We start from the raw sequence: 18,065 nt of genomic DNA, 5'->3' as shown, positions 1-18,065 counted from the left end.
CTGAGCACTATGGGACTCAACTGCTGAGGTTATTAGTCCCCTAGAACTTAGAACTAGTTAAACCTAACTAACCTAAGGACATCACAAACATCCATGCCCGAGGCAGGATTCGAACCTGCGACCGTAGCGGTCTTGCGGTTCCAGACTGCAGCGCCGTTAACCGCACGGCCACTTCGGCCGGCCACAATTTTAAATAAGTGCTTTCATAGATGAAGCGTTTCTTCGTGCAGCCGTTCCAATGACAGCAACCAATGACTTTAGAAAGTGTGGAATTTTTCCTCTAGACCCTAACGTGTTTATAGATAAGACTGTACTGTAGCTGAGGTTACTGATATTCCTTTGTATAGAGCTACTAATATTGTGCCTTGTTCAAATATTGATTCTTCTCATTGCGAAACTGCTGAGTCATCTGCAAGTGCTGGTCCCTCTGGACGCCAAACTGGTGTGTATTCTTCAAAAGAGGTATATTGGTTCATTTCCGAAAACAACTTATGAACTGTCTTCAAGTGCAGGCTGCCTTCAGGTTATTGGTGACAAGCCTTCTTCAGGAGAAGGTTCCCCTCGGCGTCCGACGACTAAACAGCGTCCCTCTGAGTACCCAACGGATGTGTTCCACATAAGCACAAAGGATGTACGATAGACTGCCATATTCACTTCAAGTCCTTATAAAAATGTGTTGGCTGAAGCTAAAAAAAAAAAAAGAAAGATGAAGAGCTTTTAATGAAAAGAAAGTTCGAACAAACAGATAAGGTCAATGTTCTACAGTGTGAGGCAACACAAAATAAGGGTGAGAAGCTAAAATTGGGACCAAACTCTAAGAGAGTTCCTGATAAAAAGAAACTTTTCCAAGAAGAAATGCAAAGGAATATTCCACTGATGAGGACAGTGACACAGATTGCTCTTATTGCAAGGAAGCGTTTTCTAGATCTAAGGAAAGTGAAGGATGGATAAGATGTCGGAGCTCTAACGCTGGGCTCATGAACTGTGCGCTGGATGTGATGAGGGCGGTGACAACTTCACGTACGAATTCGGTACATGACTTAATATTTTTTCTGTGTGGTTAAATTGTGAATGAATTAGAGTGAAATACGAACCCATAGTTAATCGCTGATTTCTCTATTTACATCATTAGGTATAATTAATGCTTCTTATTTGTTGACCTTTTCGTGCCAACATGTATTGCAACCCCGTTTCTTTTTCATTCGTGTTATTGCTTTCTAATAATAAAGAATGGTGAAATACATTTTTTTTTAAATGAAATAGTCTATTTGGAAATGGTGGTAAAGGACTGACCAGTTTACCCCATTAGGTAGGGAAAATTGGCCGCTATGTAAGCATTCAGAAAAACCAGAATGAGATTTTCACTCTGCAGTGGAGTGTGCGCCTATATGAATCTTCCTGGCAGATTGAAACTGTGTGCCGGACCGAGACTCGATCTCGGGACCTTTGCCTTTCGTGGGCAAACGCTCTGCCAACTAAGCTACCCAAGCGTTACTCCCGACCCGTCTTCACAGCTTCAATTCTGCCAGCACCTCGTCTCCTACCTGCCAAACTTCACAGATTCGCAGAAGAGCTTCTGTGAATTTTGGCAGAATTGAAGCTGTGAGGAGGAGTCGTGAGTCGTGCTTGGGTAGCTCAGTTGGTAGAGCACTTGCCCGCGAAAGGCAAAGGTCTCGAGTTCGAGTCTCTGTACAGCACATAGTTTCAATCTGCCAGTAAATTTCATTCAGATAAACGTTTATATATCCCATAAAATATATTTTTGCCTTAGCTATAAGTATTTGGTGTGATACCTTACACTATGTAGATGCGAGATGTATATGCCATAAGCTTCTGTTAATAGCCATAGTTTTCACTTAGAGTGCCCACTTTACCCCACATTCCCCTACCTGCATCTGCCGTTAAGTAAACGCGGACATTTGAAATTGTGTAGTCCTCTAAGTGATTCGTGTCACAGATCTAAATCCACATGAATACTCCGCAAGCTGCAGAGCAGATTGCGAAGAAGGATACTAACCTCAGCCGGTGACTGTCCCGTTCCATACTACTATAAAAGTGTTTTTAAAGCTAAATCTAAGAAAAGCTGTATTTGGCTTCTCGGTTGGACATAAAATATGTTACGGGAATCCCACACAAAAGGGGATGAAATAGGGGTTTAAGGTGTCTTCAAAATATGTCGCTATAATTGAAAGTAGAGCTACGAAAATAGGTACTTGGTTTCTCGGTCGGAAAAAAAAAAAAAACGTGTTTCAGAAGTTTTGGATATTGGAAACCTAAAGGGATGAAATATTCGGTGAAGATTTTTTTTTTAAATTAATTGTTATTAAAGAAGTTCTAAGTCATTTTTAAAGCTACAACTATGAAAAGTGCTTTTTGACTCCTCGGTTGGAAATTTTAAAAATTCATTTTTCACTAGCCGAACGTAACCATTTCCAATCAATGATCGGTTCAGCTGGACCATAGAATCCAGTCCATTCAATGTAAACGCAACCCACATCATTAGCAGCTTGCACAGTACCTTGTTGAAAACTTGGGTCCATGGCTTCGTAGGATATGCGCCATAATCCCACCCTACCATCAGCCCTTACCAGCTGAAATCGGGACTCATTTGACCAGGCCAGGGTTTCCCAGTCATCTAGGGTCCAACCGATACGGTCACGAGCCCAGGAGAGGCGCTGCAGGCAATGCCGTGCTGTTCGCAAAGGCACTCGCGTCGATCATCTGCTGCCATAGCCCATTAACGTCAGATTTCGCCGCACAGTACTAACGAATACGTTTGTCGTACGTCCCACACAAATTTCTGCTGCTATCACTCAGTGCTGCTTGTCTGTTAGCAGTGACAACTCTACGCTATCGCCGCTGCTCTCGGTCGTTAAGTGAAGACTGCCGCCTACCGAGTTGTCCGCTGTGAGAGGAAATGCCTGAAATACGATATTCTCGGCACACTCTTGACGCTGTGGATCTCGTAATATTTAATTACTTAACGATTTTCGTAGTGGAAATGCTCCAAGCGTCGAGCTCCAACTATCTGTGTACAAATGACAGCTCCGTTAATTCACTGTCCTTTTATACCTTGTGTTCGCCATATTACCACCATCTGTATATCTGCATATCGCTATCTTATGACTTTATCTCAGTGTAAAGTACTCGGTTCAGTCGGGCGTACGTCTTCCTAGTAAATCATGTGCTTGAGGAGAATGTTTCTATGATATTGTTCTTGATATTCCTGGGTAATGTGACACAGCGTCAGATACATCCCGGAGATGTATAGTATCGCCTGCGACGGCTGTTCAAAAGATGTCGCCTGTGAAAGGATCGAGTGCTGACAGCCAAGTTAAATATACAGCTATGCTACGCCTAAAACAAAAGGCCTTATCGAGTAGGCGTGAAAACAGACTTAGAACGAATTGAGGGACGCGCTGCTGGTATCATAAAATATCGCGCCACCGAAAAATGTAACATATATGTTTGGGTACTTATATGAGAATCGGTGACAGAAAGATGCCGTAAATCTCGCGAAATCCTGTTTGATAAACTTAGACGACTTTTACTCGAAGGAGACTGTGTAACTGTTGTGGTGACATGACCGTAGTTCTTGCGCAATGCTCAGGAGAATAAAAATAAGAGAGATTTCGGCACGTGCATAGGTTCACTGACAGCGATTTCTTCCTCGTTCAGTACTGGAGTGGAATAAGAAAAGAAATCTATTTTCCATGTGATAATCAGACAAAATTTGCAAAATAGCTCTGTTTTTTACTTGATGATGACTAATTTCGGGTTTTTATTCATAGCCCATCCTCAAATCACCCTGTGAAACAATAGCAATCCAATCAGAATAAATATCACTCTACAGTGCTAAAGGTCGTAACAATTCTTAGCCAAAGGTGAACAATGCAGGCGATCATGAAACTAGATACAGGCGTGCAATTACAATTAAATCAATACCATTAGCTGCTGACAGGCGTTGAAATACATCAACGAGGAGAGTTAAAAATATGTGCACCGACCGGGACCCTGAGCTGGGACCTCCTGCTTATATGGCAGACGCTCTATCCATCTCAGTCATCGAGGTCACAGAGGATAGTGCGACTGCAGGGACTTAACCCCGGCACGCTCCCCGTGAGACCTAATTTCTCAACTTATAGTCACTGGAGGGACTCTGTGGACTGTCTACCGCGAGTAATGGGTATAATGGCAGGGGCACTACGAATGTAGTGTGTGGACTATAAGTTGAGAATGTGGGTGTCACGGGGAGCGTGCCGGCGATAACTCCCCGCAGTCGCAGTATCCTCTGTGTCCTCGGTGGCTCAGATAGATAGAGCGTCTCCATGTAAGTAGAAGATCACGGGTTCGGGTCCAGATCGGGGCACACTTTTCAACTGTTCCTTCGGACAGATGCCATATTCAGACACAGAGGCTGTTTGTGTCTGGTTTCATGATTGCTTGCATTGTATTCCTTTGGACAACGATTCCATGATTTCTTGCTACCTGAAGTAATATTTATTCTGATTACATGTCTATTGTATCAGAGGATGCTTTGAGGATGGGGTATGAATAAAGTCCCGAAACTAGTCATAATCAAGTAATAAAAAGAGCTATTTTGCAATTTTGGCTGTGTGTCGTACTGAAATAATATTACAACCGGCTGATAGTTCAAAATCCCAGTATGCTGAAAATCCGTATAAGAAATCGATGATACTGGTACCAGCCATGCACTACACAGTGGTTTGCGAAGTTTGTATTAAAATATATGTGTGTGTATGGTGATATTTACTTAACCCTTTTGATTATTTGAGAGGAAGATCCTTCGCTCCAGAAAAGTCATGGTATTCCAGCCTGAAATAAACTACAGGCCATTAAAATTGTTACACCAAGAAGAAATGCAGATGATAAACGGGTATTCATTGCCCAAATATATTATACTACAATTTACATGTGGTTACATTTCCACGAAATTTGGGTGCATTGGCCGCCCGCGATGGTCTCGCGGTTCTAGGCGCGCAGTCCGGAACCGCGCTACTGCTACGGTCGCAGGTTCGAATCCTGCCTCGGGCATGGATGTGTGTGATGTCCTTAGGTTAGTTAGGTTTAAGTAGTTCTAAGTTCTAGGGGACTGATAACCACAGCTGTTAAGTCCCACAGTGCTCAGAGCCATTTGAACCATCTTTTTGGGTGCATAGATCCTGACAAATCAGTACCCAGAACAACCACCTCTGGCCGTAATAGCGGCTTTGATGCGCCTGGGAATTGAGTCAAACAGAGCTTGGATGGCGTGCACAGGTTCAGCTGCCCCTGCAACTTCAACACGATACCACAGTTCATCAAGAGTAGTGATTGGCTTATTGTGACGAGCCAGTTGCTCGGCCACCATTGAACAGACGTTTTTAATTGGTGAGAGATCTGGAGAATGTTCTGGCCAGGGAAGCAGTCGAACATTTTCTGTATCCAGAAAGTCCTGTACAGGACCTGCAACATGCGGTCGTGCATTATCCTACTGAAATGTAGGTTTTCGCAGGGATCGAATGAAGGGTCGTAACACATCTGAAATGTAACGTCCACTGTTCAATGTGCCGTCAGTGCGAACAAGAGGTGACCGAGACGTGTAACCAGTGGCACCCCATACCATCACTCCGGGTGATACGCCAGTATGGCGATGACGAATACACGCTTCCAATGTGCGTTCACCGCGATGTCGCCAAACACGGATGCGACCATCATGATGCTGTAAACAGAACCTGGATTCATCAGAAAAAACGACGTTTTGCCATTCGTGCACCCAGGTTCATCGTTGAGTACACCATCGCAGGCGCTCCTGTCTGTGATGCAGCGTCAAGGGTAACCGCAGCCATGGTCTCCGAGCTGATAGTCCATGCTGCTGCAAATGTCGTCGAACTGTTCGTTCAGATGGTTGTTGTCTTGCAAACGTCCTCATCTGTTGATCCGTTGGGATCCAGCACGACGTTCCGTATTACCCTCCTGAACCCACCGATTACATATTCTGCTAACAGTCATTGGATCTCGACCAACGCGATACGATAAACCGCAACCTCGATAGGCTACAATCCGATCTTTATCAAAGAAGGAAACGTGATGGTACGCATATCTCCTCCTTACACGAGGCATCACAACAAAGTTTCACCAGGCAACGCTGGTCAACAGCTGTTTGTGTATGAGAAAACGGTTGGAAACTTTTCTCATGTCAGCACGTTGTAGGAGTCGCCACCGACGCCAACCTTGTTCGAATGCTCTGAAAAGCTAATCATTTGCTTATGACAGCATCTTCTTCCTGTCGGTTAAATTTCGCGTCTGTAGCACGTCATCTTCGTGGTGTAGCAATTTTAGTGGCCAGTATTGCACGTACTAGCATCCTTTAGTAGAGGGTCACAGTGAATATTTCTCTGTTATAGCACGTGTGAATTTTTTACAGTTCTCCGAAACAGAAATGACATTATCTAATAAAATACAGATTGCTGCAATAGTAGTTTAATCTTTTTATAGTGTTGGATCATTTCGGCTAGACTGCCATATTCAGACCATCCGCGAAAGTTACATAATATTTTTTATTTGGTTATAATGATAATTGACCGTATTTTGGGGCATACCGGTTTGCCACATAGATTCGTATATCATCTGTGGTCGCTGTCACTCTTTACTTTATTATTGTCTGGTGAAGATTTAGAACTTTGATGCTGTAAGCTTTTTTGTGGTTTGCGTGTAAGATTCTAAAATGGTAGGAGCCAAGAAACGGCCTAATTCCACAGCTTTGAAATATAGGACCTCCTGCGGCGTCTTTTACATTAAGAAGGCCTCTGGAGTCCTCCAAAGGCAGAAATGTTGCCAGGGAGAGGCGGCGTTTTACTGTCTATTGCGGTGTCACGGAGCCGTGACAGGTGGGGGCGTGAAACTTTTCCTATCACACCTCACGCACAATGCGTCGGCCAGCGGGGAGCGCGACCCGGTCTCGGAGGAAACGCGTCGGAAGTGAGGGGCGCCACTCGAAAAGGATGGAAGTCGCCTCCACTGGCGAGGCCTGCGGTGGCAGAACTCGGGGTGCTCGTGCAAAGAGGGCTCTTGACGAATTAGGTCGCTTCAGGCAGGTATATCTTCCTCTACACGCAGGCGTTCACACTGAAAACCTTCATATGTGAAGGTAACGTTAAATGTACTGCAAGGAAAAATAATAGGGTGTTAATACACTCCTGGAAATGGAAAAAAGAACACATTGACACCGGTGTGTCAGACCCACCATACTTGCTCCGGACACTGCGAGAGGGCTGTACAAGCAATGATCACACGCACGGCACAGCGGACACACCAGGAACCGCGGTGTTGGCCGTCGAATGGCGCTAGCTGCGCAGCATTTGTGCACCGCCGCCGTCAGTGTCAGCCAGTTTGCCGTGGCATACGGAGCTCCATCGCAGTCTTTAACACTGGTAGCATGCCGCGACAGCGTGGACGTGAACCGTATGTGCAGTTGACGGACTTTGAGCGAGGGCGTATAGTGGGCATGCGGGAGGCCGGGTGGACGTACCGCCGAATTGCTCAACACGTGGGGCGTGAGGTCTCCACAGTACATCGATGTTGTCGCCAGTGGTCGGCGGAAGGTGCACGTGCCCGTCGACCTGGGACCGGACCGCAGCGACGCACGGATGCACGCCAAGACCGTAGGATCCTACGCAGTGCCGTAGGGGACCGCACCGCCACTTCCCAGCAAATTAGGGACACTGTTGCTCCTGGGGTATCGGCGAGGACCATTCGCAACCGTCTCCATGAAGCTGGGCTACGGTCCCGCACGCCGTCTTCCGCTCACGCCCCAACATCGTGCAGCCCGCCTCCAGTGGTGTCGCGACAGGCGTGAATGGAGGGACGAATGGAGACGTGTCGTCTTCAGCGATGAGAGTCGCTTCTGCCTTGGTGCCAATGATGGTCGTATGCGTGTTTGGCGCCGTGCAGGTGAGCGCCACAATCAGGACTGCATACGACCGAGGCACACAGGGCCAACACCCGGCATCATGGTGTGGGGAGCGAACTCCTACACTGGCCGTACACCACTGGTGATCGTCGAGGGGACACTGAATAGTGCACGGTACATCCAAACCGTCATCGAACCCATCGTTCTACCATTCCTAGACTGGCAAGGGAACTTGCTGTTCCAACAGGACGATGCACGTCCGCATGTATCCCGTGCCACCCAACGTGCCCTAGAAGGTGTAAGTCAACTACCCTGGCCAGCAAGATCTCCGGATCTGTCCCCCATTGAGCATATTTGGGACTGGATGAAGCGTCGTCTCACGCGGTCTGCACGTCCAGCACGAACGCTGGTCCAACTGAGGCGCCAGGTGGAAATGGCATGGCAAGCCGTTCCACAGGACTACATCCAGCATCTCTACGATCGTTTCCATGGGAGAATAGCAGCCTGCATTGCTGCGAAAGGTGGATATACAGTGTACTAGTGCCGACATTGTGCATGCTCTGTTGCCTGTGTCTATGTGCCTGTGGTTCTGTCAGTGTGATCATGTGATGTATCTGACCCCAGGAATGTGTCAATAAAGTTTCCCCTTCCTGGGACAATGAATTCACGGTGTTCTTATTTCAATTTCCAGGAGTGTATTAGCAATATATACAAATGATCTAGTGGACTCTCGGAAGCTCCACAAGGCTGTTAGGAGACAATGCAGTTGTCTACAAAAAGGTAGCGACGTCAAAAGGTCGTAGCAAATTCGAGGAAGTCGTGCAGAGGACCAACGATCGCTACAGGAACAACCAGCTGGCTTTGAAAGTAGACAAGAGTAACGTATTGAGCATAAATAGACGAAGAAATCCACCACTGTTCGATTATACTATTGGCGACAAATCACTGTCATGTAACTGATGTAGCCAGCCAGAGTGGCCGAGCGGTTGTAGGCGCTTCAGTTTGGAACCGCGGAACCGCTACGGTCGCAGGTTCGAATCCTGCCTCGGGCATGGATGTGTGTGATGTCGTTAGGTTAGTTAGGTTTAAGTAGTTCTAAGTTCTAGGGGACCGATAACCTCAGATGTTAAGTTCCATAGTGCTCAGAGCCATTTGAACCATTTTGTAATTGATGTATTTATACTAATTGCATACAAATCAGTTTAATTCAAATTATCAATTTACTTTAGAGAGCCAGAAACGTTCAAAGTTTTAGGGGTGATGCAACTTGCTGTACATAACAGGCTGTGTGGCTGCGTTTAGATAGATGTTTCGTTGGCGAACTGATCATCTAAGTGAGAGTTCAAGCGAGTGCCCGTTTTCTGGATGCACAGTTCAGTGCGCCTTCTAAGCAACCTGCAGACGAGATGTAAATTTGGTGATGCAAATCACTTACTTCTTGCACTCTTTTCCAGGCGTCCTCCGAGTTTGTGTTATCTTTCGCGCTATTCTTTCCATGTACTGACAGCGTTCACTAACGTTAACAAATATAACTCGCATTTTCATCACCTTAAGGGGAGGTTTACTATCTTTGGCCCGAAAAAAGGATGTTCTTTCAGAATTTTTTTCTCTGAATGTGTTATAGATATCAATATCAAATTTGTTCAAAATGTTTACTGATATTTCCTCTACAAACCGGAATTGTCGAAAGGCAAAGGCGGAAGTGCCGCCGGAACAAAACAAAATTTCGATGTAGACCTCCACGCGCGGTATGTCACAGGTCAGCCGGCTCGACTCAAATTAAAACTGAGTTGAAGGTAGCGAAGTACATAAGATTCTTTAGGAGTTGTACCTCGCTTAAGTTATTTAGACCATAGGAAACAAAATGGCGGCCATTTGGAAAAAAACAGGGTTTTTTCAACCATTTTTCGACTTCGTCGCCCAAGTAAAAATATTTACAGTTGATGGATCGGAATAAAAGTGGTACAACTACTAGGCAATTTAGTTAGATTCGTCGGAAACAAAGAATCATGACAATCAGTTCAGCACATTTGAAGTTACCATACCGCGCGATAAAAAAAAAAAAACGTCATGTCGAGAAAAACGCGTTTGAAGTTTTGACTGAATATAAATGCAATATTATGCAACGTACTATCAATCTGCTATTCCGGGTCCATAAACTAGTCCTTCCTCTTCCTCATAGAGGGCGTTCTGCTCTATCTGGGCCGTCCTGCGCTGCTCGAGAGCCGCTCGTACGGCCGGTGACAAGTGGTTTTCGGCCGCTTGAATCCGGTAGTCGTCCAAATGCTTGGCGAACTGCATCGAATAGAGTCCCAGGAAGACGTCCATCGTTGTCATGGTCTTCAGAATTGCTGAATACCTTTCGTTGAAGCTGCTCACTACCAGAAAAGTCGCAATCTCCACAATCTTCGCACCAGAATGCAAATGCTCGGGGGCTAACTTCCAAACGCATGCGTTCAAACTTTCATTCGAATTTTGTGTGTTTCCTCCCAAGCACCGGTACAATAACTCGTCCTCCGAAAGAAAAATGTAGTGCGTGAAAAAGGCCGATTTCAGCCAGGTGCATTTTTTTGCTCAACCGTGAATAACAAACATTTCCGTTCCGTATTCAGAAAAACCATTCCAGGGGTAGATTCTAAACACTTTTATGGATCAAAAAATGCAATAAAAATCGATTTTTAAACCAAAAGATAGTAAATCTCGCCTTAAAAAAACAACACAGAGAATCAAATGATTGTCGAATACGTGTACTTACTGTATTTGGCAATATTTCGAAAACGTTCAAAAGATGAGCTTGAAACCAAAATAATTATCTTGCTGTAGCATGTATCAGGTGTTCCGAAATTCCCGTTACAAACTTCTAGAACTTACAGGGGGGAGCGAGTACATAATATCCTAAACAGGAACCCATGCCCGGAAATGTGATCCAACGACGTTACATAGCATCAAATTTGAAGGCCCGGTGCCTGTAAATGTATGTATATACAGGAAGTCTGTGTGACGATGATACAAACATTCACGGGTTATGGAGACGGATAAATTTATCAGTATGAGGTAAGGGTCGCTGTAGCTGAAACGAACTAGTTCAAAATCATACCTCTGAGAGTGGAATACATATGCCGGTAACGTTGTTGCTAAGATTTTAGCGCAGGCTGGACCAAAACAAGAAAAAATGTCGAGTAAACATGGGCTCTGAAATGAATACCTTAAGAGCTATGACCACTTGTTCGATGGATGAGATGTGTTTTACACCAGCGAAGATGAATAAGTGCTCATAGCTCCTCAAATTGCGTTTTAGGGCCTATGTTTACCGGATATTTGTTTCTTGTTTTGGTCCATACTACCACCTCTTTAAGTTGCCTACCCTACATTCTTAGCAACAACAGTACCGGTACATGTACTCCACTGTGAGAGGTGTCAGAATGATTTTCGCTTGTAGCTTTAGATTTGTTCGTTTCCGATACAGGGACGCTTATCTCAAATTGATTAATTTATCCGTCTCCACCGTCCTTGAAAGTTTATAACATCATCACGGAGTCACCCTGTATATACATACATTTGAAGGTGTCGGCCCCTGCAACTTTGACGCTCTGCAGAGTCGTTCGATGACATTTCCGAATAAGGGTTCCTCTTCAAAATGTTATGTACCCACGCCCCTCTACAAGTCTTATAAGTTTGTAATGGGAATTACCGAACATCCTGCATGTCTGCACGAAGTCGTGCGCCTGGCTGCAGTAAAATCCTCAACACACATTTCGTAGGGTCTATTCTTTTCGATGTACAACTGTATCCTGTCTTTACAGCATTGCATAAAGTGAGACTTTACCAGGAGTTGCAAACTCCTGGTTTAATCCGATAACGTACGTGGAATCAACTACATAAACCAGTACTCATTAAATTACGCAAATTATATTAGATCAAACTAACAATTTTCACTTGGGTGAACTGAAGCCTCTAAAGCTGAATTGTCATAGTCCATTGAGGATTGTGGAATGACCACGATTTCTCAGCTTGCTACCATATCGCTGTCGAACTGGTGCATGTGGGCACGTGTCCGTGGTAGAAAAATGGCTGAAATTAGGGAACAATAAGCTACGGTCGATTAAGCAAGCAACTCATCCATGGCGAATCTCTATCTGCTCACTGAAACGGAAGCAAACGGCTATAACAGAGCTCCATGTGAGATATTGTCTAATGACACATGGCTGTCTCTTGTGGCAGGATGAACTACCAGTTTTTACAGAGAAATACTTTCGCTTGTTCGGATTTTCGCTCTCAACATTTTGTTTTTTTCGAAATGAGGACAAGCCTTTTAGTTTATGAGACACTGAGCCAACAGGGGAAGAGTCGTGTGCGTTTTAAGTATACTTGAGCTGTCAACACTCACACTTAAAAGACGTGATGGGAACGGTAAGTGTCACAGAGGATGCTACGACATTTAGTTGGACATCTTATTCTTTTACTGCTTTCTTCATTCATGCGATTCTTGTCAACGTTCAACTAATATATCTGTTGTGCTTCTTTAATATGTCTTTTTGTTTTAAGTTAGCATGTTTGGAACTACGTTTCAGTAATGTCGGCCTGGGCCGAACGCAAATGCTGGTGAGCGTGTGTACTAACATTTTTTGCTAGTTCTTAGGAACTATCTAAGAATACTGGATTTTAATAACTGTTCTCGTTTCTTATGATCTCTAGTCTGCTTAAAAGGATGCTGTTGTGCGTCCTTAAACAATTATCACAGTCATCACCATTCGTCCGTGATCACTTGCTTACACTTATTCAAGTGCGATAACACAAATATTAGTGCTTCTTTCACAGTATTTGCATATTTTTCCATTGACAGTTATGCTGTATCAATGTGAAAAGCACTCGCTGCGAAAGGAAGGGAGAAGATTAGAGCTTGAAACCAAAACAGATTAAAACTCTATCAATAATTCATGAGATTCCTCGAACGGGAATCAGTAAAGAACGTCGATGACCCAACAGAAATTTCGTCATTAGAATAATGTATGTTTAAAGAGCTTATAGAAAATATTGTCCGATTAATAAAACACAAGAACTGTGACTGACTCCCGAACAACAGGGAACTGACATGAATGAAGACTAGAAAATAGTGCGTTGATAATGGCTAGACACTAGCCGAAATCTGGAATTCCAGCAATACAGATGGTGGGTGCCACGAACTTGTAAGTCATTTTCAGCCAGATGTCCGGATGCTTTTGATCAATTGTGTATATTCGCCAGCAGACCTTTCAAATACCATAGGAGTTAGTCAGTTATATATTCGTAGATCATTTGAACGATCCTGTTATCGATATGGTACAGAACGGATCAATTTACAGGATGTGATTAATGTTAACGAACACATCATCATTTTATTCCTACTCATGCAACAACACCCAAAACATATTTTTTATTTATTTTTAACTTTCTTCTAGTTTTAAAGCAGAAATTCGTCAATGAAGTAGAAGGAACTGGTCAGGAGAAATGACTTTAAATTAGGTTTAAAACTTACTTTCTCTACTTGTCAAATATTTTACATTTTTGGGGAAATGATAACAAAATTTTAACTGCTGCATACTAGACTCCGCTCTGAGCCACTAACAACGTTAACAAAGGGTAAACAAAGGTAATTTTTCCCTCTAGTCTTGTTGATATCTACATCACTATTCGTTCAAATTGTGATGGATTAATTATTACAATTTCATTAGCGAAAATGTGTATTGTGACGGAGCAGTTAAAATGCCTAATTCCCTGAATGGGTGCCTACATGACGTCCTTGGAGGACGCCACGTATCATTCTAATTGCTCGATTTTGTGCAATCAATACTTTCTTTCTAAGTGAAAACTATTCCGTACGACATTACTGAGTGGAAATATGGAAAAAGACGTCACGTTTGTTTCCACGATCAGCAATAATACATAGAGCAAAAGTAGCTGACGTTAATTGTTCAAGAAGCTCAGTAATGTCTTTTTTCAGTTCACGTTTTTATCAATGTGTACACGCAAAAATCTGAAGCATTCCAATCTACATGTCACGTTTATAGTTTGCTGCTTTTGAACAAAGGGTGAACTGGAGCATCCATCCCAGACAGATGATTATCGTGACTATCATATTTTAAATGAAGGTTTGAGTGTGATAAAGTGTTTTGCTTGATGGGTGATTAGATTAGACCAAAAGGGCATTCGAAACTCAGAAACAGGTAAACCTGTTGAAGCACATACGCAGTGATTTTCTCCAACCTTTTATAATAGTGGAAGAAATACACGTTCAAAATACATGTTAGAGGCGAATGAGTAGCCAGATTGGAGGATGACAAAAATGTGAAATGTTTCAGAGGAAATAAAAGCTTTGGTAAAAGTCACGACTAACATCTTCATCGTGTAGCGATCATAGACTAATTCCCAGGAGCAGCAACATTACATTGAACAAACTGAGAACCCTACTGTATTCGAGGCCGTGAAGAAAAGTAATGCCTTCGAATTTTTTTATGTCAGAACTCTTAATCTCTTTAAACCAAACAAATGTTATTAACACTGTACATCTAAATTTTTTGTCTACATATTCGTTTCTCAACATAGTCACCATGACGACGAACACGTTTCTCCGAACGGGAGACCAGTTCGGTGATACCGTCACTGTAGAATGTTTGACTTTGTTGACGGAGCCACACCTACACCTCCGCTTGCACCACTTCATAACTATCAAAGCGAAGTCCTCGAAGGTGCTCTTTAAGTTTCGGAAAGAGATGACAATCGGATGGGGCAAAGTCGGGAATGTACGGAGGATGATCGATGACAGGGAACACAATGCATCCGATTACTGCAAATGTCGCAGCATTCATGCGTAGCACTGCCACGCTGAAAGAGATGATGCTCAATGTGAGGACGAACTCATCAAATTCGATACTCGATTACAGCACGCTGTTTTTCACGCACCTACATACACGCACCAAAAAAAGTTTTGCATCACCTCGATTCTGAGAGTTCCGGAACCTGTACAGAAAAATGGAATAGAGATCAACATCAACATCATTTCCGCCCTTTTCATTGCTCATGAAGACCACACATTGCACGTTGTACCAGCATACAGCGAGACCTTCAGAGGTGGAGGTCCAGATTGCTGTACACACCGGTACATCTAATACTCGGTAGCTCGTCTTCTTGCACTGATGCATGCCTGTATTCGTCGTGGCATACTATCCAGAAGTTCATCAAGACACTGTTGGTCCAGATTGTCCCCCTCCTCTACGGCGATTCGGCTTCGAACCCTCAGAGTGTCTGGTGGGTCACGTCGTCCATAAACAGCTCTTTTCAATCCATCCCAGGCTTGTTCGATAGGAGAACATGCGGACTACTCAGATCGAGCGATGTAGTTATTCTGAAGTATGTCATTCACAAGATGTGCACGAGGGGGTCGCGAATTGTCGTCCATGAAGACGAATGCTTCGCCAATATGCTGCCAATATGGCTGCACTTTCGGTCGGAAGATGGCATTAATGTATCGTACAGCCGTTACGGCGCCTTCCATGACCAGAGGCGTACGTCGGCCTCACATAATGCCACCGCAAAAGAGCGGGGAACCTCCACCTTGCTTCACTCGCTGGACAGTGTGTCTAAGGCTTTCAGCCTGACCGGGTAGCCTCGAAACACGGCCCCGACGAATGTCTGGTTGATGGCATATGCGACCCTCATCGGTGAAGAGAACGTGATGCCAATCCTAAGCGGTCCATTCAGCATGTTGTTGGGCCCATCTGTACCTCGCTGCATGATATCGTGCTTGCAAAGATGGACCTCGCCATGGACGCCGGGAGTGAAGTTGGAATCATGCAGCCTATTGCGCACAGTTTGAGTCGTAACACGACGTTTTGTGGCTGCACGAAAAGAATTATTCAACATGATGGCGTTGCTGTCAGGGTTCCTCTGGACCACAATCAGTAGGTAACATTCATCCACTGCAGTAGTAGCCCTTGGTACGACATCGACGGTTCCGGTCTCTCTGTGTCTCCTCCACGTCCGAACAACATCGCTTTGATTCACTCCGAGACGCCTGGACACTTCCCTTGTTGAGAGCCCTTTCTTGCCTGAAATAACAATGCGGACACGATCGAACCGCGGTATTGACCGCCTAGGCATGGTTGAACTACCGACAACACGAGCCGTGTGCCTCCTTCCAGGTGGAATGACTGGAACTGATCGGCTGTAGGACCCCTTCCGTCTACTAGGCGTTGCTCATGCGTGATTGTTTACATCTTTGGGCGGGTTTAGTAACATCTCTGAACGGTGTAAGGGACTGTGTCTGTGATGCAATATCTACAGTCAACGTCTGGCTTCAGTAGTTCTGGGAACCGGGGTGATGCAAAACTTTTTTTGATGTGAGTAGTTACATTGCACACCGCAATGTTACATGCTACAAGTCGGAGCCACCTGGCGGGAGAGGGCTGCAAATGTGTAGCCATGAAGAATAAAGATGCAGAGTGTTCCTAACATTTGTTTTATTTATAAAGTCTTAAGTGTTTTATCATAAAAAATTCGGGAGTATTATTTTTCAGCGTGGTCTCGTAATTTGTAGAGAAGGAGGTTGTCTTCTGTCATGAAGACTCTTTCTCGGCCAGGTTTGAGCTATCTGACTTCCAGTTGGAAGCGCTTCTGTACCCAGTGTATTGATCGGAAAAGGCTCCCATGCTGTTAGTTTTCCTTCTAAACACGAGGAAATCTGGGCGTACGATACTTCATATCAAATAATGCTAATGAAGAGGATGCAGGAGTACTAGTGCACAAACATTATTTTTATAAAGATCCGAACAAGACAGAGACTCGTTGGAATAATCATTTTGATTTCCAACTATGTTTCAGAAAACTAAATACATATCTGTCTTTATCTTGTGTTTGCCTTGTCAAAGACAGAAAATTTTGAATGTCCTACATATGAAACACAAGTTCACGGGGCAAAAAATTTGTCACCCTCAAGACACATCAGGCCTGTACTGTATAACGCAAAACTCTAGCACTGTCGGTGGCCTCAACTGGCAAGGCAGAGAGTTTCTTTCCTTGTTCCATGTCTAACTGAAGCCACTAGTTGGTGATTTGAGTACGTAGAGCCCCTAAAGTGAGGGAATATTAATTGCAATGTCTCACTCGCTTATCCTAATAGACATGAAATGATCTATGTGCTTAAGACTAAGTGATTCAGCGAATGTTCGTCGAGCTAGACACGTTTTCGTGTAACCTGTGAAAACGGCTGTTGACATCGCTGAGGATGGAAATATCCACAGCATACTCTTTAATGAAAATGTAGGAGTATGGGCAACATTGAACAGCCTAAATGACGAAATAAACGTCCATTTTGATGTTCAAGGTAACTTGAATCTGTGCCTTCAAGTAAGGGGAGGAAAAACTGCCCAAAAACGTCATAGAAATTCTTGGGATGAACTAACCCCTGCATAAATTGAGTATGTAGTACCTCCTGTGCACTCAACGTCTCGCATCATTTTAAAAGAGGCAAAATCGTGACTCTTGAGATTATAGTACGAGTCTCTAGTCAGTTACTGTCCCCTTTCTGTGTTATTTGGCCTCTGAAGACGTTCAGGTTAATGTTGTGCTATGCGCAGTGAGCTTTGCGTGTTGTATCCTTCGCAATGTTCGCTCTGAAACCGATTGAGACCTGCCTCATTTGCTAAAACCAGTAATGCTGCTGTCGGACTTCAAACCAATTGTCGGTGAAAATCAGTGACATTCGCTGTCTGTCCCCATCGGATATTTCTATGATAACAGTTCTTGCGCCTTCTTAACAGGGCTGCGAGTGGTACACCATTCGCCATAGACACGTTGGATAATCAGTATTGAGACAGCAAGAAATCAGGCAACTTCATTCACGATGTGACCATTCGTACGTTCAAATATGATCGCTTGTAATAGCTTGTTTGAGCCATTCTGCAACGTCTCCATGGAGACCCACACTAATCCTCTGATTTCATACAGCCAGCTGGTATATAAACACCACGTCACCGTCATGGCTTACGCCAGCGTTGGAAGGTTCAAAATGGCTCTGAGCACTATGGGACTTAACATCCATGGTCATCAGTCCCCTAGAACTTAGAACTACTTAAACCTAACTAACCTAAGGACATCACACAACACCCAGCCATCACGA

This window comes from Schistocerca americana, chromosome 5 (genome assembly GCF_021461395.2).
Source record: "Schistocerca americana isolate TAMUIC-IGC-003095 chromosome 5, iqSchAmer2.1, whole genome shotgun sequence".
Classification (NCBI taxonomy): Eukaryota; Metazoa; Arthropoda; class Insecta; order Orthoptera; family Acrididae; genus Schistocerca; species Schistocerca americana.
Note: the sequence above shows the minus strand (reverse complement) of the source record.